Source organism: Perca fluviatilis, chromosome 13 (assembly GCF_010015445.1).
Source record: "Perca fluviatilis chromosome 13, GENO_Pfluv_1.0, whole genome shotgun sequence".
In the NCBI taxonomy this organism is placed as follows: Eukaryota; Metazoa; Chordata; class Actinopteri; order Perciformes; family Percidae; genus Perca; species Perca fluviatilis.
The window spans coordinates 27,127,452-27,151,837 of record NC_053124.1 but is presented as its reverse complement, the minus strand read 5'-3'; the positions used below and the strand labels follow the sequence as shown (position 1 = coordinate 27,151,837).

General features: G+C 40.3%; 1 long non-coding RNA gene and 1 pseudogene across 2 annotated transcripts; both read left to right on the top strand.

Annotated features, from left to right (window-relative positions):
- LOC120571603 overlaps nucleotides 1-10,057 on the top strand; it is a 40,099-nt pseudogene extending 30,042 nt beyond the window's left edge.
- A 3,353-nt stretch (nucleotides 10,058-13,410) lies between these two features.
- On the top strand, nucleotides 13,411-22,800 carry LOC120570787. 2 transcript variants are annotated; one of them, XR_005641128.1, is made up of 4 exons: nucleotides 13,411-13,460; nucleotides 18,355-18,407; nucleotides 21,059-21,303; nucleotides 21,402-22,800. It is a non-coding gene; the product is annotated as an uncharacterized LOC120570787 (long non-coding RNA). The 2 variants fall into 2 exon arrangements; XR_005641127.1 differs by having other exon boundaries at nucleotides 21,059-22,800.
- The last annotated feature ends 1,586 nt before the right edge of the window (nucleotides 22,801-24,386 follow it).

Below are 24,386 nucleotides of genomic sequence, written 5' to 3'. Positions count from 1 at the left end.
TTTACAAAAACGTTCTATATCAGAACTATGACAAAAGAACGTTGAAAAAAGTGACAAATGTTGGAAAAAGCTACAAAAACGCAAAAAAAAAAAAAAAAGTGATATTAAAAATATGACAAAAACTTGTTAAATAAAGTGACAAAAAAATTTTTTTGGAAGGAAGTGAAAAAAAACATCTGAAAACAAAAAACTTGACAAAAATATAAATAAAAAAACGCCAAAAAAGTTACAAAAAAATTTGAATAAAATCGACAAACACATCGAGAAAAGTGTAGATAAAGAACAACAAAATGTTGAAATTTCGACCCAGAAAAACACGAAGTTGCATGGTCGACAGAAAGACAACACAAGGGTTAAAGTAATTTCATAGAATGTTTTGTTAACACTGTGAATTGTATTCTTTTTCTCTTTGTCTCCTACTTCTGTCATTCTTCTGTTACATTTTACTTTCTCCTCTTGCTTGAACCTACTTGTTGTCTCTTTCTCCTTCCGTTTTATCACCTACCTCTTCATCTACCACCTATATTTCAGGTTATTATGGTGACGGGTGACCACCCAATCACAGCCAAGGCCATTGCTAAGGGTGTGGGCATCATCTCCGAGGGCAACGAGACAGTGGAAGACATTGCGGCACGCCTCAACATCCCTGTCAGCCAGGTCAACCCAAGGTAAGAAAATGAAAATGTAAGTTTACATGTAGCCTCACCTGCATTGCCAAAGCACTACAGGATGGAAGTGGGACTGTTACGATACTTTTTATACAGCGGATGCTCAGTGTAGCCTTTGACTTTGCAGCACCTTTACACGACCGTAGCTTTTGTGGTTTATTTGGTCACGTGTGTTGTGTAGGGATGCCAAGGCCTGTGTAATCCACGGTACGGATCTGAAAGACCTCGGTCATGAGCAGATGGACGATATTTTGAGGAACCACACAGAGATCGTCTTTGCCAGGACCTCCCCACAGCAGAAACTTATCATTGTAGAAGGCTGCCAGAGACAGGTACATTTATTATACATACAGACACATTCGCATCCATGTGCACAAAGGTAAAAGTAAATATGCACCTGCAAACAAGTGCATGTGATGATGAAAAAAGAAGTGCATGGTTGTTGTTTTTTTAGCATTGTGCGTCCTGAATCTGAATGAAAACCCTAAACTGCGTGTCCCCCTTTTCTCTCAGGGTGCCATCGTGGCTGTGACAGGGGATGGCGTGAACGACTCTCCCGCCCTGAAGAAGGCTGACATCGGCGTCGCCATGGGAATCTCTGGCTCAGACGTGTCCAAACAGGCTGCCGACATGATCCTGCTGGACGACAACTTCGCCTCCATTGTCACTGGAGTAGAAGAAGGTGAGGGATAAACGCGAGAAGTGAGGAAAAAAGGGGCTGTGAAGAGGAAAAGATTGAAAGAACGGAGGGATGAAGGGATGAAGAATTTCAATTAAATTGTATTTATAGTATTAAATCATAACAAGATTTATCTCAAGACACTTTACAGATAGAGTAGGCCTAGACCACACTCTATCATTTACAAAGACCCAACAATGTCCCACGAGCAAGCTTTTGGTGCGACAGTGGTGAGGAAAAACTTCCTTTAGGCAGACTCCCGGGTTTGGACACAGACACAAGAGAGAGACAAGAAAGGGTCAGTTGAGCTAAAATGTTTTTAGCATCGGGCCTAAGAAGAACAAGAGCGAACCTATGATTTCCTGATGACACGTTACACATGTTACACATGATGCATGTAGTTGCACATACTTGTGTAATACACTCATTATATTTCAGACAGTACATAAGCAGTTCATGTTTGAGAGGAAAAGTACATTTAAAAATAGTGTGCGCAAGAAAGATTTTGTATATTCTTACTATGACTTTTTGTTAATTGTCTTTTAGTGTTTGTTTTTTTTACTAAAATAATAGAAGGTACGGTAAAGAATTGTGACCATAAATAAGATGGAATAGCAAGAAAGGCATGTGGGGGGGGTAGTGAGGTAAAAAAAAAATGGAGAAAGAGGGGGGGGGGGGGGGGGGGGGGGGGGGGCATCTACTTTACATCAAGTAGTATTTCCATCATCTTTCTTATTTAAGGGTTTCACCTGTTCAGCAGTCTATATTTATGTACTGTATACACAGGGTTTTCGCGGAGTCTTAAAAGGTCTTAAAAAGTCTCAAATTTCAAAATCAAACTTTTAGGCCTTAAAAAGTCTTAAATTTGCAAATGTATTGTGTTCTAGGTCTTAAATCATTTTAAACAGGTTTAAAAATTGTCCTACGTTCATGTAACGCTACCTCTAATGCTCGTTGAAATGTTTTCTTCCATCCCGTGGTGTTGTAGTTCTTTCTTTCGCTAGTCCAAATATAATTTTCTGTATATGTACAGATCAATATTACTCTGTTGATTTTATTCAATTTGTATTTGATTTACTTTGCAAGTACTTTTGTGACTGCATTTCGTGTTACTTTTATGTCACGATAAAGGTCTTAAATTTCATTCATAAAGGTTTTAAAGTCTTTAATTGGACTTGTTGAAACCTGCAGAAACCCTGATACACCACCTTCATCCTCACAGGCCGTCTGATCTTTGACAACCTGAAGAAATCCATCGCATACACTCTGACCAGCAACATCCCAGAGATCACCCCCTTCCTGTTCTTCATCCTGGTCAACATCCCACTGCCTCTGGGCACCATCACCATCCTCTGCATCGACCTGGGAACTGACATGGTGAGGGACTCAAACGTGCAAACGTAACTGGGCAGCGACACACTGAGACACCAGGCACACACACATACTGGAGCATACAGCTCTAATGTGTTTGTGTCCAGTCAGGCAGTACAAATGCACAACCCACCTTTCACAGGTGGCCCCACACTAAACACTCATGCGTGCAAAGTGAACCGGTGAAGCTCAGCTGTACACAAACATGTGAACTGTATACATGTCAGACAGGTAATCAGGTGGCAAAATATATGCAGTAATGCCTGGTAATTATCATCTGGGCAACACACAGGTCAATTTTGCTGCATAAATAACAACATGAATTGGAAGAATGAAATCCGGGAGTATTTACTAGAATCTGAAAGAGCGAGATAGTAGTGATACTGTGGTACTAACCACAATTTGGGGAATTAACTTCCAAGTTAGAATTAATTTAAGGGAGTCGTGGAAGGTTGGGTTCAGTGAAAAGGCTGAAAGGGAGACGGAATAAACGGCAGGACAAACTGGAACTTTCGGGCAAATTCTGAAATGACAAAGTTGTCGAATGGTGAGCAAAGCTCAGCGAAGAAGGCCACCAACTGATATGCCCGTAGCCGTAGCAAACCCCACACTGTCAGCCAGTCCAGACCTGCAAACACACACCTACAGACTGGATAGACATCAACTGTAACAGAATCACACATGTATTCTGTGGCACCTCCATCATAAGCAAACATCCCAATGGACACCATTGAGCATCACAATGAATTAAACTGTTGAGCTCAAGGTTATGCCTAAAAGGTATGTACACAAAAGTATGTACACAAAAAGGACACTGGGTGGCAGTGTGGGACCAGTCCAGTTTGTCATGCCTGGAAAGTGTATTGCTGTATGGTAAAATAAACCAAAGCAAACATACCCCGAAATAAATGCTGTCACTGTGGAAATGGCCAACCACGCATACATTGAATCACCAATGAACAATGTCTCGCCTTCTCCTCCGTCAGGTACCCGCCATCTCTCTCGCCTATGAAGCAGCAGAGAGTGACATCATGAAGCGCCAGCCCAGGAACCCACTGAGGGACAAACTGGTCAACGAGAGACTCATCAGTATCGCCTATGGACAGATTGGTAGGTGCCTTGTTTGTGTTATTCAACGTACAGTACTGACTGGGATCCGTGTTAACGTTACTGTGTGTAATAATAATAATAATAATAATACATAAGTTTTATATAGCGCTTTACATGGAACTCAAAGACGCTTTACAAACAAAAGAAAGAAAGAAAGAAACAAACAAACAAACAAACAAACAAAAACAAGATAGCGTAGCGTTCTGATCACCCATAAATCATTAGCACTGTCACTTTTAGATACTTTATCTTTATAGATATTATTATCAGCTATTATCAACATGTAAGACCAGAAATCTGACAGCCTTTACTGGCCCCAAATCCGGAATAGGTTTTGTTTATAACACACTGGTCCTACAAAACTCTACAAAACTGACATAACAAAACTATAATCATAGGTTCTGTTAGCTCATAGCATGCTATCATGCCCAGTGTGTTTTTAGACAATGGTAACCCACATTTAGTTTTTCTAATCAGCATGTTTTAATGCAACACACAGTATCTAATATCGTTTTGGAAATGCCAGCCAATTCCCGTTGGTGGCCAGTCAATCACAACATCCCTACTCCCTTCTGTAGTTTTTCTACAGCATATCATCACGTCATAATATTCGATGATCATTACGGGTGTGTAGGATTTAACTTTGTCAGATAAACCTGATCAATGAGTGCCTAAACTCTGTGTCTGCAGGTATGATCCAAGCTCTCGGCGGGTTCTTTGCCTATTTTGTCATCATGGCTGAAAATGGTTTTCTGCCGTCTTTGCTTGTCGGCATCCGGCTCAACGGGGGCCCCCCCCCAAAAAACCCCCCCACACCCCCCCCCCCCCGCAGGGGGGGGGGGCCCCCCCCCCCCCGGGAAAAGAAAACCCCCCCCCCCCCCCCCCCACAAAAAAAAAAAACCCAGCAGCCGCCTAATATGAATCGGAGTTTTATATTAACTGATCATCGACTAACATCACGATTGTGATTGGTTTAAAGACATGCCAATAAACCAGAGCACGTTTTTCTCCCATCCCGGAATGCTGTGTGGACTCGCCAGACCCTCCTTCGCAGCGCTGTGGAGGAAGGTCTGGCAATACGAGACTAACAACAGAGGGTTGTCTCCAGTTTTCACATTCCCCTCTTCTGTGTTGTGATATTATGCCAGCTATCTCATACAAAGCTCCCAAATCAGTTAATTATTTTTAATAATCTTTGAATGATGAAAAAACTAAACATGGATATGAATGAAAAAGCAAGTCACACATTGTGTAACTCTCGTCCTCTTTCTCTGTACAGACCTATGAGCAACGTAAGATTGTGGAGTTTACTTGCCACACAGCCTTCTTCGTCAGTATTGTGGTGGTACAGTGGGCAGATGTCATCATCTGCAAGACCAGACGTAACTCTGTGTTCCAGCAGGGCATGAAGTAAGTCAAACAATTTAAAGTTTTATTTGTTAGACATGTAAACAGACTAGACCAGACTATCTGTCTTTTTTTCTCTCGCATGACTAAAACAACTTTTGAACGTTCACATGTTCCACCTAAACAAGCTCCTTCCCGAGGCTATTTAGCAGAGACGATTGTGATTGGTTTAAAGAAATGCCAATAAACCGGAGCCCATTTCTCTCCCATCCCGGAATGCTGTGTGGACTAGCCAGACCCTCCTCTGCAGCGCGAGACTAGCCAAAAGCTAATGTTTGTTGTTCATCCAACACATCAATCGTCAGCTCACCTCATTTTGAAAAATGTCAAAACATCCAGCAGTGCCTTGTCTTTAACTTTAAATGTGAGATATGCTAACTTTTGCCTATGCTTACAGTACGAGCTGTCTGGCCTCCTAAATATAGTAACACTATGTAGAAATTGTAAAGTATATGCAGATACTGTAGGGTATCAGTGGTGGAAAGGAACTTATTTGCATTTACTCAAGCAATTTTGAGTTACTTGTTCTTTACTTCAGTATTTCCATTTCCTCCTACTTTATACATGTACTCCAATGCATTTCAGAGGGAAATATTGCAATTTTTACTCCATCAGTATTAACGAGCTAATAATGTAAGCTACAGTGAAAAGAAATCTTCTGGAGAACAAGTATGTTTACTTTGATGCTTAAAGGTCCAATGTGTGGGAATTTCTCCCATCTAGCGTTGAGATCATATATCGCAATCAACTCTCTCGCGCCACACAGTTCAAAGTACGTATTACAGCTACGGTGGCCCTCACGCTTCAAAAAGCCGGTCTCTTGCTCTTTTCAATATCCTTTTTCTTTTTCTCGGCGAAGAGGAAGACTCCTGTTCCTGAAATTTGAATTTGAATACGTGTTTCCGTGTTTCCTTCTTCAAACTTGCCGGGACCGGGAAGCTACGATACCATTAGCAGCATTAGCAGCACCTGTGAGTTTATCGTGTGACAGCGAAAACGGCGAAAGGCGGAGCAGTACGTCCTGTATGTCCCTTACCGGCTAACGTATTTCAAGATGGCGCATGCATATGGAGCATCTACCCCAGTTTATGCAAATGCAAATGAAAAATTTCAAGCCAAAAGGAATACTTGGAATTGATGGTGGTGGTAAATATTCATGAAAAAGGACAAGTTTGTGAACGGGCAACACATAATTAACAACTAAAAATGTTACACAATGGACCTTTAAGTACGCTTTGCTGATAATACTTTAGTACTTTTTCAGTAGTAAAGTAAGATTTTGAATAAAGGACTTTTACTTTAAAGGAGTCTTTTTACATTGTTGTCTTGGTACTTTTATTTATTTAAGTAAAGGATATATAAGTACTTTCTTTATCACTGTGTATGTCTTTTCTCTGATGTGCAGTTCGGTTGCAGGTTTAACGTGTAATGTAAAGGTTTACTGACGCTCCTTTTCCATCTCTAGCCTTTCATTTATGGCTCCAATTTATATTTGTGTATTCCCCTCCATCTTCTTTCCATCATTTCTCTTTGCCACTCTGTTCTGCAGGCAACATTTGTTAGTCTAAGCACAAACCCAGATATTGGCGCTGCTACAGCTGTCCTCAAATTCTGCCTGCACAACATCAACTTTGAAGCCAACCAAAAGTAGGCTTAGATAGTTAAGGATGTAGTCCTCTGTTTATAGAATAGCATAGAGACGCCAGATGGCCATCCCAAATCTTTTCGATGGCAGGGGATATTAATTCCTTTGCTGTGGATTCCTCCCCTTGCTATCTTTAATTTTGAATTTCCTTCACACCTGTCACTTTGCTTACTTTGTCTGCCTTTATCCCTCGCGTCTCTACCATGTGTGCACTGTAATTAACAACTCACTTCTTTCTGCACTTATTGTCTTGCAGGAATAAGATTTTGATCTTTGGTCTGTTTGAGGAAACGGCTCTGGCTGCTTTCCTGTCCTACACCCCCGGTATGGACGTGGCACTACGGATGTACCCGCTCAAGTAAGTACAGTAACACGTCATCACATTACCGTGACATGCAGTCCCAAGATGCTTTCCTTCCAGGGTTAATGCATTACAAAAGAGTGTGTTATTGGGATCCAATGACTTTCTCCTAAAATCACAATACAATCCATTTTGTCCTGTGTTGCTTTGAAGGCAAGTTTTTGTCATACATCTCATGTTATATCTCAGTGGTCTTAACATGCCCACATCAGCAAATTTCACAACCTTTATTGGTCAGTAATAAACTAAATATTGTTTACTTTTAAGACCGGTAATTAGTACTTAAAGGTGCCGTAGGTAGGAGTGTGAAGATCCAGGCCTTAGCCCAAAAATTTGAACATCGACAACTTCTCAGTCCCTCCCCCCACAAGGGAGAATGAATGCGTGTGCATGAGCAATGATTGATACACAGTTAGACACCCCCCCGCTGGCCCTGATTGGTGCATCTGAACAGGGAGCTGTGGATTTTTGCAAATCGCACTACAGGCTGTAGGTGGTGCCAGAGGAGCCGGATCTTTTTTTTAAATGACCTGCTTCATGTAGTTCTACTCGAACATAGGGGCAGTTTCAGCCAATATGACAGAAAGTTAGTTTTATAAGTCTTACCTACTGCACCTTTTTAATGAGTGCTGTGTTCTTCACCACTGTCTCCCAGTTTTGACCCGAGCACTGCTCTCACGCTCCATCATTCCCTCCGTTCTCTCTCAGGCCCAGTTGGTGGTTCTGTGCGTTCCCGTACAGTTTCCTCATCTTTGTTTACGATGAGATCCGAAAACTCATCCTTCGCCGAAACCCCGGAGGTAAGATAACACACACATACTGTACACGTGTACTAGTTCAGCTGCACAGTACTGTGGTGCACTGAACTGACTATGAATGAAATGTTTTTCGAACAACAAGCATTTTTTTGTGTGTGAACATGCAGCCTGAAAGTTAACCACTTTCAATATTTACAAAATAGGTTAGATACAAAAAATGGAGTTGTATTCGCCTCATCAGGTGCCACTAAACTACTGTACACATATTACACATTTATTTACATGTCAGTATGGATCTTTACAGGCTGAAAAGAAGAATAAATGTGAGGGGAAAAACATGACATTAGTTATACACAACCTAGATCACAGATCAGTCATTTATATTTTTAGTACCACTTCATCAGGCTACAACTTTTTACAACATTGTGCAGGATAATATCATTCAGGACCTTATCATTTAAAATAATATTTTGATCTAATGTCAATCAGTTGATTAAATAATTTGATATATAACTATTCTGTCTTTCTCCTTGTTTCCCTCTTTTTCTCTTCTCTACGTCTCTACAGGCTGGGTGGAAAGAGAGACCTACTATTAAATTATCAAAGCATCATTTACTTCTCCCCTGAACGCATCCCTTCTTCTCTATCTCCCTCTCTCTGTCTCTTTCCTCCTTCCCTCCATCCATCCCTCCTCTCCTGTCAACATACTCAAACCCCTCTTCCTCCTCTCCATCCTCATCCCCTAAAGAAACAAAAAAAATCAAACGGCAAGACGATGCGAGGACCAACGACAGAGGAGTAGAGATGGGGGAAGGGGGGGTGTTTTTTCTTTTCTTTTCCTATCCAAAGTCTATACAGCACTAGTCTGTGCCGGTGCTTATTACTGCACTGTTAGCTGCAGCCACTCTTCATACGTGTACTCAAACTACACCGCTGTGTGGAATCGAATAAAAGGTTATAATCACAAGCATGAAGACAAAACTCGACCTGTTCCACTGCGACAACTCTTGCCAAGCAGAACAACAACATGGCAGCTTCCGCTTAGATTCCCAACTGGCGATTTGAGCGGGTGGGTGGCGTCTGTTCGTTTTTTTTTTTTTTGTCCTGCCAGAGAAAAGCCACCGAGATCCAGCTCTTTAATCACTGCCATTTCCTGGCATGCGCCAATTACGACGTTACTTCTTTTCCTTCTTCCCTCCTTTTCTCTCTTTCTATTCCTGTGTACTCACTGCCAATCTTCTACTGCCGTTCTCCCTCCTGCTCCTCTTCTTCCTCCTCCTCTTCTTCCTCTGGTTTCTCCTCTCCTATTAATAAAGAATCAATCTCGCCATAAAACTTGAGCACTCGCTCACTCAACAGGGTGGATAAAAGGTCATTTCCTCTGACTCCTTCTCGATACTCCCTCCTTCCCTCCCTCCTCCTCCTCCCCATGTGTTTTTTCTGCTTGTGTTGTTGTTGTTGTTTTCTAAAAAGACGACTGGGTGTTTTTTTAAGAAACAAAATTGTTCGTAAAAGTTTTTAAATTGGGAGTGGGGTCTGAGAGCTGCTTGTTTTCATTCGGACATGACAAGACACACTGTCTGTTCCTCTTCTTCCTCTCTCCCTTCTCTCTCAAACAACCCCCCACCCTCACCACCACCAACTGCCTCCCCCCTCCTCACCCTACCTGTCTATCTATCCCTGTTTGTTCTGTCTGTTTGTGAACACGGTGCAAACCCTCCATCCTTGTAAACACCCACTTTTACCACCTGCCTCCTCTTATTCTCCCACCCTTCCTCGCTCCTACCCCGCAACCTCCGCCCTCAACCCCCACCCGACTTCACCCAAAAATACAATCTTTCTGTGTCCTCAGAAAAAGAGATTTCTCTCCGATTTCATTATTTAAGTCAGTGGAAATATGGAATAAGGCACTGTACTTTTAACTTGCGAAACGGCAGCAAATAACAAACAACAAAATGAAATAAAAATGAAGGATCTCTCTTTTTCAGCTTGGTCTCCTGTATGTGTTTGTGTGGAGTTTTGACCGAAAATGGAAATAAATGCTCTGACCAAGTCTTATTTATGGCAGTAGTGTCAAGTCATCTGTTCTCTACCTTTATGAGTTTCACCAAGTCAGAGGAAATGTTATCTTGCTCATATTATGCTCATTTTCAGGTTAATAATTGTATTACAGGGTTATATCAGAATAGGTTTACATGGTTTAAGTTTAAAAAAACACCATATTTTTTGTTGTACTGCACATTGCTGCAGCTCCTCTTTTCACCCTGTGTGTTGAGCTCTCTGTTTTAGCTACAGAGTGAGACATCACACTATTTCATCTTTGTTGGGAGTCGCACATGCGCAGTAGCTAGGTAAGGACTACTAGCCAGTCAGAAGCACAGTATGAGAGCGTGCCACGCTAGCAGCTAGACAAGCATTATAACGTGTGTTACAAAGTAACACGTTTGTCTCTGAAGTAAAGGCTGGACTACAATAGAGCTGTTTGGAGCAGCTTGTGAACAGTGTTTTCTGTTGGAGATGCTAAGTCCCTTTGGGGTGGACTTTGGGCTTTGGACAAAAAAGATATATAACACAATAAAGGAAAGGGAAAAAGCCAAGCAGCATAATATGAGCACTTTAAAACTTTACATTTCTACACATATGCCATTATGTTTGTAGACATAATTTAGCAGAAATGTTATGGCGGATGTATGAAGCAGGACTGAAGAACCGTCTTTGTTCCAGATGCTACACTTCATTACTGTAATGGACAACATCATTGATTTCGATGAGACAGCATCCATGATTACAACACTCACGTGAGGACTTCGACAAACTCCCCAGGTATCGCATTCATACTTTCAGGAACATAAGCTTTTTAAGTAACAAAACAGTCTCACCACTTCATCTTCCTCAGCAGTTAGAGGTTGCCCAGTTGTCATGGAAATGTAGATTTTAAATGTCTTTTATTTGTATTACCTAAAACCTGAAATAACAGTTTTTTGCCACTTGGGGGCAGCAGACACAATTTGAAACCGTGGACTGTATAAAATGTTGAAACACAACATTGATATATCATTAACTTTAGAGTTGATATGGAGACCTTTTTAACAAGCAAAAACGCGGAGCAACATTATGATTCAAGTCCAGTATTCACTCTCTTTTAAATCTGTTTTTGGCCTACTAACTCCTGAGGTAAATATCTGACTCTTTAGCTGCTAAATGCTCCACAATGTTCACCAGCTAGTTGCTAACTGTGTATATCCAGTCTGTCTGCTGTTTGGTGCTGAGCAGGTAGTGTATAGTGGCTTTTAAGAGGGTTTTTTCACTGAAAACAACGCTATGAGAGTGGTGACAGTGAGCAAAAACAGTAAAGTTGAGGGCTGGACAGCTGATCAACGAGCTGAAATTCACTGTAAAGCTCCGTAAAGCTGCACACTCAGGTGATAATTCTCTTATGATTCATCACTACCAGTGACACCTTTCCTTGTTATAAAAAAACATGGCTGCTTTAAGTACTTCACGTCCACGTTGTCAGAAACGTTTGAGATAAAAACTATTCTCGACTGAAATCTTGACATGACCTGCTAATGAAGATCGTGTGAGACGGGGTTTCCGCAGGGACTTAAAAAGTCTAAAATAAAATTTTTGGCCTTAAAGTCTTACATTTGCTGAAGAATTGTGTTCTAGGTCTTAAATAATTCCAAACAGGTATACATTTTCTCATTGAAATGCTCCCGCAGTGCTTTAAAATGTTGGTTTTTATTCCGTGGTGTTGTAGTTCTATTCCTACTCCAAATATAATTCGCTGCATTACGACTACAAATGAGACCAACATGCAATTCATATTGCAGCCAAGTGCACGGCAGCGCAAGTCTCTTTCGGAACCATTGACAAAATGGACCAATAGATCCCGTTGCTCGGGACGGAGACCAGTGAAGGCTATTAGAAGCACTTTTCCGGTGATCTCTTGCTTTACTGCGCAGCCTCCAACTGACAGAGACAACGTAAATGTGACGTCAGCAACGTGTCTGAAAGTTGTAAGTCTTCTGGTAGCTGTGCCAAGAGAAATCTCAATCATTCCCAATCTTACAGAGACGGAGAGTGTAGGTATATGTAAGGAGATAACATGAGCACAGGCTAATTATTGATCACTAACATGCTAGTTAACATTAGTAATTAAACCTAAACAGCTAACGTAAGTCGAAACTGCCTGCGAGCTTCTCCTGTACTATACGGTAATCCCTCTACTGTGCGACAGTAAGTCACTGGGTTATGACACAATCGTTAGCCTATATTTATAAAAGCGTCTGCTACGGAGCCATAACGTGAGGTACAAGGTAATGGAGCCTTTTATACATTGTCGTGTTTCTTTAGAAATAAACAATGGACAAATAGAGTTTTTAAACGCTTCAGATGTAAAGTATTCGCTGTCAAAGTGGCGCCAAAATGTATGCTAGTCACTGGAATGCTAACGGGAGGTGATCTATTTGTAGCGTCAAAATGGCGCCATAGGAGGTTCAAGTTCTGAAGCGAAGCTTACCCCCTTGTTCGGAACCAATTTTATTCTTTAGCTATGGGGAATTGTGCAAGTTTAGAGATGTGTCCGGACTCTGACATTGACGTTTTTTGTTTTGTTTTTATGTTGTGATATAGCTCTTAAATTTAATTTATAATGACCTTAAAAAGGTCTTAAAAAGTCTTGAATTTGAGTTGGTGAAACCTGCAGAAACCCAGTGTGAGACGATTGAAAGCTTCGGGGCAGCTGCTAAATGGACCTTGTGCTTTATACGTTTGCTACTGTAAGCACAAGCATGAACGTTCAATCTCAACCCTTTTAAGCCAACGTGGATGAGAAGTGCTGAAAGTGCTAAGAAATAACAAGCGGGCCACTCCTGCTGAACAAGAACATGCAGTATGATCAAAAGCAACAAAAAAAAAAGCATGAACCTTTTAGTGAAATTGTTTTGTGAGCTACTGTTTCCAAAGTCAAGAATGAACTCTACATTGCAAAAGTTAGCAAAGTACAAGATGGCTGAACCGTCTCAGGATAGCAGAGACGTTTCGGGAACGTTTCACGCTGCCATATGAAGCTTGCTTTATCATGGCTGTGTTTATCTGCCCTATCAACAGTCAGGGCTACAGTAACTGTCTGTTGGTTTGAGAACGCTGCTTCTTGCAGCATAGAACAAAATCCTGAGGGTGTCATAGGATTAAAAACAAACAGAAGAACCAGGACAATATTTGGCTTGAGGTTGGAATGACCGCAACACTAGTAAAGGCACACAGATCTGTCTTGATGGAACATAGTCTATAACTATCATGTAGCACTATAGAAAAACACTGTTGCTCCACCTTGTATTACAGATCCTCTTTACAACTGTTATTTGCAGGTTCGTCATCCTTCTTGGCTTTGGAATCCACCACTGGGTAAAAAAAACAAGAGGTTTATTTCCTGGACTGTTCATCCCTTCTGACTCAAGTAAGTGTACAACAGACTGTGTCCGAGTTCACTTTTATTTTTATTCAAATAAATGTCTTCTAAAGCTTTAGTGCGTAACTTATATATATTACTGAATGTCCGTTACATTCAAGCTGTTGTCAAATGAGTTGATGTAAAGCACACAAATCCTCCATCCTTCGCAACTGTGGGGGGGGGGGGGGGGGTGATCACGGATGGCTTGTATCATGTGGATGCAACAACAGTGTTGCTGTTATTACTTAAAATTCCTCATGGGGGGGAAACAGAAACTACGCACTATAGCTTTAAGTCAATATCTATCGCCGAATGAGGAAAGCCGACGGTAATTGAGCCTATAGCCCACTGATGGAAGCTCTTGCATTTGCAGTATTGCGACCTGGGTTTCTATGGATACCCAGGATACAAAATAGGAACAGCATAATATTTTATTCCAGTCTCTGTTAGCGTTGTGAGTAAACGGACGAAGAGCGATGACTACAGACCTTAATTTTTACAGACTATGCTACAGGCAATTAAAAACTTAAAAAACAAGTAGAAGTCAGATCCCAAAGCACACCTGCAATTACCACTTATCGCCATAGGTGGCGCCAAAGACAACAAAACAGATCTTCGAGACTGTAACTTCAGAAGATGAAATATACAGCAAATCGTTAATAGTAGCATGCAACCGGTAAACCTAATGCTTACATGAAATTAGCAAGACCCTGTGTGATTAGTAGTTTAAACAGTTTAGAACATTTACGACAATTTCTAAAAGATAATGAATTATATTATTTTAATTTAAAAATGTGTACCACAATAAAGATCATCACATGCCAGACCTGCAGAATCCAGAGTTATACAACCATATTGACTTTTTTCTTTTTATCGTTTTAATTATTTAAACGACTATTAATTATTTATATATTCAGTTATACTGAATGTAGCTTGTCAGAGACCTTTTTCACTTTTAGCCCATTCAAAATAACACAAATTGATTGATTGAATTGAAATTAATTATAATAAAAGTTATTAATAAAATCCCAGAGTCAGGAACAGCCTGTGACTCTGTTTGGGTTCGATAGTTTTACGCTTATACTGTGTGTGTGTGTGTGTGTCCACAGTATCCGTGTTTCATGAATACTATTTCAAGGCTCACAGAGCAAATGAGTGCTCCTGCCCACTTGACACACACACACACACACACACACACACACACTCTTCTAACCCAGGGATATAGGTCACCTCATTTGTGAGTTCATTGGTTTTCTCTTGTTTCTTTCTGTCAGGAGTTCCGTGCAACCTTTTATGATTTCTTCCTGTTGTTTATTAACCACTTGTCTCCTACACACAGACACATTATTTTGTATTACTCCCAGGTCAATAATATTAATATGTAGTTCAGTTTGGTTTAACTCATACAAAACATGTAATTGCATGTATGTACGATAAAACAGATAAAAACAATAAAAATCCCATTAGGGAAAAAATGTGTTATAAAAAGTAAATGCCGTATACTGTGATGCAAGTGTGCATCAATGGAATACTTACTGGTGAAGTAAAAACAATACACTACACAGCAGCTATGAAAGCTTAATTTAAAAAACAAAAAACCTTTCCAACATTGATACAGTGAAATTTATTACACCCTATTACTACACTAAAATGACAGTGAATAGTGGGGTAAGTAATAGAAGACTTTATTTTACAGCCCAGTAGTAAACATATGTGTGCCTTATACTATTTTATAGTTATAAAGGCACACCATTTATCCCAGCCAATCCAAATGTTTTGTTCCCAGTAACAACAATATTAATATAAAAAGAAAACATCAACCAACTTTAATAATAACCTATAACTCTACTTTACATAGTTTTAACTAAAGGGGAAATTAGTGTATGATAAACCAAATGTAAATATTAGTTTTTTGATGATATAATATACTACAAACACTGTTTTTTTTAAGAGAATTTTTTTGCTTTTATTTTGAGAGGACAGCTAGGTGAGAAAGAAAGGGGGAAGACATGCAGGAAATTGTCACAGGTCAGATTCGAACCCTGGACCTCTGCGTCGAGGCATAAACCTCTCAGTATATGTGCGCCTGCTCTACCACTGAACCAACCCGGCCACTACTATAAACACTGTTAACTGATTGCTTTTACCCTCTAATAATAATACTGTACCCTGTAAATATTGAAAAGGTAGTCTTTAATTTGAAAGAAAAACTACACCCCAGTGTGATTTATTTCTAGGTCCCTCCTTAACACAAAGTTGTTACCTTATCCCCTCACGTTTGTCTTCTTCCCTTGTACTTCCACGTACCGATAAGTATTGTATCGATACCATGTGTAGAATAAATAATTACACAGTGATTTGCAGTAATCTAAAGCCTTGTCCATTTGGCTGCTAATACTTTTGTACTTTTACTGAAGTAGGATTTTGAATGGGAGACTTTCACTATACTATACTATGCTATACAATATTTCTTCCACTGTAGGTGTACATGAAGTCACTCAATTCAAAACTCAGTACATCTTTCCAAACGTTAGACTTCGACGTGTGGGTTGTTGAATTTAACATTTATCATTTAACATTACCGTGTGCTGTGCTCGCTTTCCTTTGTGTTCTCTCTTCTCTCTCTCTGTAATATAAGTAATAGGCCTATCTCATAAGCCCATGTGGGCTGGGCACCCTCGGGTGTGTGACACTTGAATAAAAGTATTTCATTCATATGGACACACACACACACACACACACACACACACACACACACACAGCTGCGAATCTGCTAACGAACATCGGTTAGACTAAAAAAGAGAGTAGATGCCTTATAGCGCTGCAGCTCCACTCATTATGATGCTCACACACACACACACACACACCTCCCTTTCTTATCCTCCATAACAACCACACTAAACCACCTTTCCTCTGACATACACACACACACACACTTTCTCTCCATCTTCTACCCACTTACACTCTCAGCCCATTCCCACCTATTTCCTCCAAATCTCACACACACACACACACACACACACACACACACACGCATCTTCTCAATCTCCTACGTGATTACACCCGCACGCTAAAACCCCTTTTTGCACACCTCCCCAACACACACACATCCCTTTCCTTCCCTAAAACCCTTTTCGTTTCCTCAGACACACACACACTCTCTCTTTTTGTCAACCACTAACCCCCCTCCTCCCCCTCCTCCCAGTAATCTGGCTGGCCCGTGGCCTCCTCTCTCGCTCCACTGTTCTGTGTGATAGAATATCGATCGGTTTGCCTCGGCTCGGCGTGGAGCAGGAGGAGGGGGGCGGCTGTAGGGCTATATAGGATGTGTGTATGTGTTGTGGTTGTGTGTGTGGGGCAGTGGTCAGACATGCTCCAAGGGTTGTTACCACAGCAACTGCGGGATGGGTCAGAGAGTTGCCATGGTGCCTAGGTCGCAGGGTCAGGGGGAGGGTCTTGGAGGGCTCTCTGTGTGTGTGTGTGTGTGTGTGTGTGTGTATGTGTGTGTGTGTGTGTGTGTGTGTGTGTGTGTGTGTGTGTGTGTGTGTGTGTGGGTGTGTGTGTGTGTGTGTGTGTTTTAATGGGAAGGGAGGGGGGCAGGCGGGTAGAGGAGAGAGCGGTGTCCAGTCCAGCTATATTGGGTGTGTTAATAATAAATGGTGTTGTATGTGGTCGCTGTCTCTTTCTCTCCCCCTCCATTTGTGTCTCTCTCTTCCTCTGTCTGTGTGTGTGTCTGTGTGTGTGTGTCACAATAATATATGAAGCGGTAGAACATCAGCTTGATTCAAACCTAGATTTATTTAGTTAAAAATACACTTTAATACAGAAGACTTTTGTCACCGAGCTGTGCCTTATAAAGCACTAAAGGATGTTTAAAAGTAGATTCAAACAGAACAAAGGCATCCTCTAATGTTTTAAGATTTGACATCCATCCAGACACACACACACACACACACACACACACACACACACAAAACATCTTAGAAAACGTATGAGCAGAAAGAGTTAAACATACAAAAACAGTGTGATATTAACGTATTTTTTGTGGACGAATTCCACATTCACTAAAAGAAATACAGGCCTGCTATGACTATTTACGACGAAATAAAACTGCTCAGAATTTATTACATTTTTAAAATGTTGTTTTGTGCTGCTTCTTTCCCTCACACTGCGGTAACCATTCATGTGTTGCTGGAAAAGATTTACTAAATCTGATCTTTGCACTATTGTTTTTTACCGCTTGTAACCATCAGCTCAAAATGTTAACTTATTACTCTTAAATTCATTCATAAAGGATGTCAACTTCTTTACTTCGCTTTACATATTTACTGTACATCACATCGCTTTTAGCAAAAATTACAAAAACATTGCTGTCTTTTTAGTATTTTATGGGCAGCACCATACAGAACAATGGGTTGTTTTAGTGACATATGTTTCCCCTAAATGAATTCAATGAAAATTGCATTAACAGTAACGCTGGAGGAGAATATTTCGGTATCATTTAATTAATTAGTTGATATAAAAAAAAATAGAAAGTGTCTGTTACTGAGGGAAAATCCCAGATGAATCATGGGACTTTTTTTTTAACAACACACACATCCTGAAAGAGTAGGAAGGCAGTGTAATATAAAACCATCAGCAAATGTGTCGCAAACCTCACATAACGTGCAAATTCCACAAATCAAAACACATTTTGCTCGTTCTATAATCCATTTTTAAGCTCCGTTATCGGTCACATACGGGAGTCGAAAAGTGAGGACATGAGAAAGCAGAACAACCCCTCTTGTGTTGTACAGTCACGTTGTGTGTTGATCAAACCTGCTGTGCGAGAGCTCAGATTGTTTGCACGTGTTCTTCTCCTCGGCGCTGCTCAACCGCTGCTCTTCTTCGTCTTCTTCAGGAATACGCCGAGCACGAGGACAGCAGCTACAGGACACGCGGAGAAGAAAACGGGTGAGAGTCTGGGGTGAGACTGGCGTACATTGTCATGTTTAGATGTGAAATAAGTTATTTCCCACGATGCTGGGGTTGACCACATGCAATTGAACACAAAAGCTCTGCGATAAATACTTTTTTCAACTTCTTTATACACTGAAACGTACAGTAATATGCCCCAAAAAATTGTCATATTTGTTGAGATAAAAGAGACTGGACAGGTATAAGTGCGACTTTGTCCATTTTTGTACAGAAAAACTTAACTCCTTACAACAAAGCCAGACAATTCTTAAAACGATGGCATCAAAAAAAAACACAAAGCTGAACATTTTTGACATTTTCACATTTTTTTACACAAAATACACCTTAAAATCTTAACAAAAAAAAAAAAGGGTTGAATTAATTGCGGGACTGTTGTATTTGATTGAATTACACTGTACAGGGGTTCATGGTATTGTGTCCACCCCCGTGTGTTTTGCCCGTTTTTCAGTCTGAGCTCAGTTCTATTAAATGTAACAGAGGAACGCTTCAGTGTTTAGAAGTGAAGTGAAGTGAAAAATGTTGCCAGACTGTGGTTCAGAATACAAATTCACATCCAGCTCGACTTATCTGGTCAAAAGCACCTTAGTACCAAGATTTCCTTTTTTTAGATTTTAAGCCAGTGGACCAAATAGGATCTTAAAGTCACAAGGCGTCCGTGCAAAGCCAATCTCTCAGCGCTGCAGACCCCCAGCCCCTTCCCCGCCAATATCCTGCATTACCACTGCGGGGTTATCAAACAGTCCCTGTGCAGCTTGGACGCCTACATCTGTGTGACTGATTTCAGACACATTTCAATGCTACTGTTACTGTTTACTGTGTGGGCTGAAGGGGCAGGACATAAATACAAATCCATGTTTAAACAGCATGAAACAAAACCTCACCAAACGTGGCAAGCAGTAGGATTCCCTTCTGCCTGATCTGAAAATGCCCAAACAGCCATGTCTAGTCAGATATGTAATCCCAGGGACAAGTTCCTGCAAGAATATATATATATGTATATATATATATATATATATATATATATATATATATATATATTAGATAATCTAATAGCAGAATTTTATTTAAACCAAACTGAAATTTCAAATTCCCTTTCCATCCCACACTAAATACTCACCGTTTGAGGGACCATATTGTGTTAAAAGTTGCGCAAATATTAATAACCTGCTGAGAAGAGAAGAAGAATAAGATCAGTCCATTCATTCATTTACATATTTAGGGATATCACACAAATAGAAATCCAGTTTAACTCACTTTATTCTATGGGGAATCAAGTGTGTCTGCTGCCTTTTTAAATGTATGGTGTAAAATCATAAAATACCCTAAATGCACAAGATGGATCAATAAATAAATCGATAGAACTGACTCGATGATTGAGAAATGAGTGATTGTTCAAGGAAAAATTATCAGCTTCTAAAATTGCTTTTTGCTTCTTTTTTTTATGATCATAAACTTTGTGTTTTGGACAAAATATGCACTTTGAATATATATATATGTATATGTCGGCTCCCTCTCTGGGGAATGGTTACCGTCATCTTTCACTGTTTTGACGACATTTTACATAATGAATTGATTGAATCGACAAAAATAAATGTCAGATGAATTGATAATGGAACTAATTGTTAGTTGCAGCCCTTGTAAGTGGCTTTGATGGCCTGGATGCAGTGGTGGAATGTAACAAAGTACAGTTACTCAAGCACTGTACTTAAGTACACGTTTGAGGTACATGTACTTCACTTGAGTCTTTCTTTTTAATGCCACTTTCTACTTCTACTCCGCTACATTTCATGGAGAGAAATATTGCACTTTTTACACAATCTGACAGCTTTAGTTACTTTACAAATTCAGATTGTTGCCCAGAAAACACAATTAGTTTATAAAATACAATGCTTTAGAATCAATTAAACTACCCGACAATATAAGGGCCTACAAGTCCAGCTGGAATGATGAGACCAGAGATCTTCAACAAGGGGTCCGGGACCCCTGGGGGGGGGGGGTCCTCAGAGTTACTGCAGCTGGTGGGTGGGGGCGGCACCAAATTATTGTTAATATTTGGAAAGCTTTTTTCAAAAACCAAATTGTCTTAAACATATTATTAGCAAATAAAAATCAACCTATTTGTGAAAAAGACAACACATTGATGATAACTTTGCTGGCCTGTAGGTAAGGTAGTCCCTAAAGTAGCCATCCACAGATACAGTTACTCCTAAGGATTCACTGTGCCACATGTATGTTTAACATTACAACATGATTTATAAAATCATGTCAACAATCATTTTTTTTAATTAGTATTATATGAACCGAAAAGGTATGTATAAAGGCTTTAGGCCACCCAAACATACAATATATGTGGTAGGGGGTCCCTGATCCGTCTCTCTCAGTTAGGGGGTCCTTGGCTTAAAAAACGTTGAAGACCACTGGATTAGACCATTAAAATGTGAGGATTTTTTCTGCATTGAGTACTTTTACTTGTAATACTTTAAGTAAATTTTCCCGATTATACGTACATACTTTTACCTAAGTAACATTTTCAATGCAGGATTTTTACTTTTGGTACAGTGTGGTTATTAGTACTTTTACTTAAGTAAAGGATCTGATTACTGCTTCCACCAATGCCTGGATGTCAGAGTTCTTCCAGTTGCTGAGGCTGCTGTAAGTGGACAGTAGACTGTTGGATCTGTTTACCTGATCGCAGCCGCAGCGAGGATGGTGAGGAAGGAGATCTTCAGGACCCGGTTGAAAAGCGGTTCAGCCTTTCGACCACACGGTGGCGCTCGAAGCCCTCTCGGCCGCAGCCGCCTGAGCAGCGACCTGCACGGAGATGAGAAGAACCCGTCGGCTCTATTTAAACCAACGCTTTCACCAGACAGAGGTTTTTTTTCTTTTTTGAATGCAGGAGAATATAATAGGCGATTTCGGCTTTTCAATGTTGTTTTAATTATCTGGGCTCTTTTTGTTTTTCATTCCCAGGAAGTGCACAAGAAAAAGAAAAAAAAATCCACATGCTTATAAAGTTATAATGGCCTGTGTTTCTATACGAAACACATTTAATATAAAGGTAAGGTCATCACGCAGCTCCCGAAGACCCCAGAGGAGTGTCCTCCAGTAGGAGTATTATGGACTGTTGTGTTAATGTTGGACCTTTGGAGCCACTTCCTCGTTTACAGAGACCCCCACTTCCCCCACATGGTCCTCCAGATTATATAATCTCCTGATGTTTTTAATGGTGCTTATCGGTTTTGTTGTATTGTAATTCCAAGATAAAAACCCTAAAGGTGCCGGCAGCTTTTGTTTTCCTGGGTGTAATATCCGGGTTGGGGTTGACATTACTGTAAACGGCCCAGTGGGAGGAGAGTGGAACCAGCATGGTAGGCTCCTGGTATCAACCCTCCGTGTCCTTCACTTGTTCTCATATGTGGCTGCTTGTGTGTTGTTTATTGTTGCTGCTTCAATGCTATCCAATAGTTGTGTTGCTGTCTGTTATTGTTGTTAGTGCGTCTTCCTTTAATTGTAAAGTGCACCGAGACCGTGTCTCATGGTGGTTTTGCACTTTAAATCAGGGATCTTCAATGTTTTTTTTGTTTTTTTTGTTAGGCCAAGGACCCCTTAGCTGAAAGAGAGACGGAGTAGGGACCCCTATAAAATTGAGTTGCGTATTAAGCTAAGCCGGACGGATGAAAATGAATGGATATTAATATATTATTTATACATCATGTTTTAATGTTAAACATACATGTGGAAGGCACAGTGAATCCTTTGGCTTAACTGAATACCTTACCTATAGTAAGCTTATCTCAATGTGTAGATGAAATGTTAGTTTTTTTCTTCACAAATAGACCAATTTATCTTTGGTATTTGAAAATAGAAACTATAAAAAATATATATATATTTTTAACATAATTTGGCGGCCACCTGCACTGACTCTGAGGGCCCCCTAGGCCCTGTTAAATATCTCTGCTTTAAATGAAATGTGTTTGATTGATTGGCTGCCTCTCCCTCCGGCAGCCTGGTGGGCGGAGTTGGGTCATCCGGGAGATTCGGCTCACCTGCTCCCCCCCGCTTTTGTTACAACTCTATAACACCACTCAACAAGAATTTTTTTTTTTTTCATTTTTACTTAAACTAAAGGCACTGTTGCATTGTTTTACGCTTTTTGATGACTTCCCTTGCATTTATATGTTTTCTATCACAGGGCATGTGCAATATTTTACATATCTTGTGTTGTTGTCATTTTTCACTGTGTCTTTGATGTACCACTGTGCTGTCTTGTGGCTATACGTATTGTCGATTGCAGTTCTGTGTACTGTACTATTGACTAAGCAAAATTTCCCCCTGGGGACTCGGGACAATAAAGTATATCTTATCTTAACTCATACGTGGTCTTCCCTCGTTTGTCCAGCCCTGAGCCGGGTTGTGACCAACTATGAGCTTCATCTTCATAGATGGGTTGATATTATCGTCTAATCCACTCATTCACTGCATGTTTGATACTACTTTATAATACTACTTTCGGATGCACACTATGAATGTCTTTCAATGAACTGCTCAGGGCCCTGAGAGGACATTAATGCACCCCATTACCCAGCAAACTGTCAAATGTGTAATTATAGATTTCTTTTCATATTTCCCCCGTGGAGATCTAAAGCATTACGATTTAAATTCTAATGCAGGAAATGCAGAATCCATTTTTTTTTTTTTTTTTTTGGCCTTAATGTAAATGTTAGTTTTTAGTTCATCATCAATCAATCATGAATTTACTTTTAAGTACTAAATGTGTGATCATATTGAATTATTGCTTGGGTTATGATCATGGTTAATGGTGGTGTGATAGAAGGTGGTGGGTGTTCCTATGAGGTGAGTAGCAGCAATATTACCAACCAATACCAATATATAATACAAACATATTCTTTTATTCGGTCGTGCCTTTAGAAAAACACAATTTCATGTCCCTGTTGTGATGTGAAAAAACATTTCACCATGTGTCAAAAATGCACCACTCATCGGGTGCTACTACAGAAAATATGAATTCACTTTGTTACAATGGGTTTTATTTTATTTTAATCAACTCAATGCATTCACAGAGCAGCTCATTGATACTGTTTTGACAGGAAGCTTTTTGTTAACTATAGGCCTATTTTCTTTTTGCAAAGGACATTCTCGACATGTTACAGCAGGAAAGGCACATGTTGAATCATAAAATGAACGATGGCTGAATTCCAGTTAGCTGCTTCCGTTCCAGGGGCCTCGTATTGTGCATGCTGAATCTTTGCCGTGACTTTACTGGGGGGGGGGGGAGGCACTGTTCAAATATAACTGTAGATCGTTGCAAATGAAATAAACTACAGACAACTGTCCTGCACTTTGTGATTCAGGCATTTTGAGAATTCAACAGGACAACTACAAATGTGTTTTGCTGAATTGAAAAGTATCCTGTTTCACTTTTTGTCTACTTTACTCCTTACACATGTCCAGTTCCATTTTTTTTTTACCTGCTGAGGTCTGTTTTTCTCCTGTAATGATGGTTACAATGTCTGTTTTCTTCTTCTTCTTCTTCTTCGTCTTCTTCTTCTTCTTCTTCTATGGCGTTAATATAACTTTTATTAGATGGGAAAGAAATCACTTTCCCAGATGCTGAAGCACTGTCTGCCATGAACCGGGCCTCATCACCTGCTACTGCTGCTGCTGTCCACACACACACACACACACACACACCCCTTCTCCTGTTGCAGTCTCAACTCCGTCGCCATGGAAACAGCTAAGATGCCGATTGCAGGAGGTGTGTGTGTGAGAGAGAGAGAGAGAGAGAGTAAAGGTATAGAAAATCTTCTTCCAACCCCTTCCCCAACCCTTTCACAGCACACGTTCACTCTAAAGCACCTTCCATTACAATGAGAGCCTATATTTTTTACTATCGGTGACCCCCAGAGGGAATCAAGCGCCCTAAACGCCTGGCTG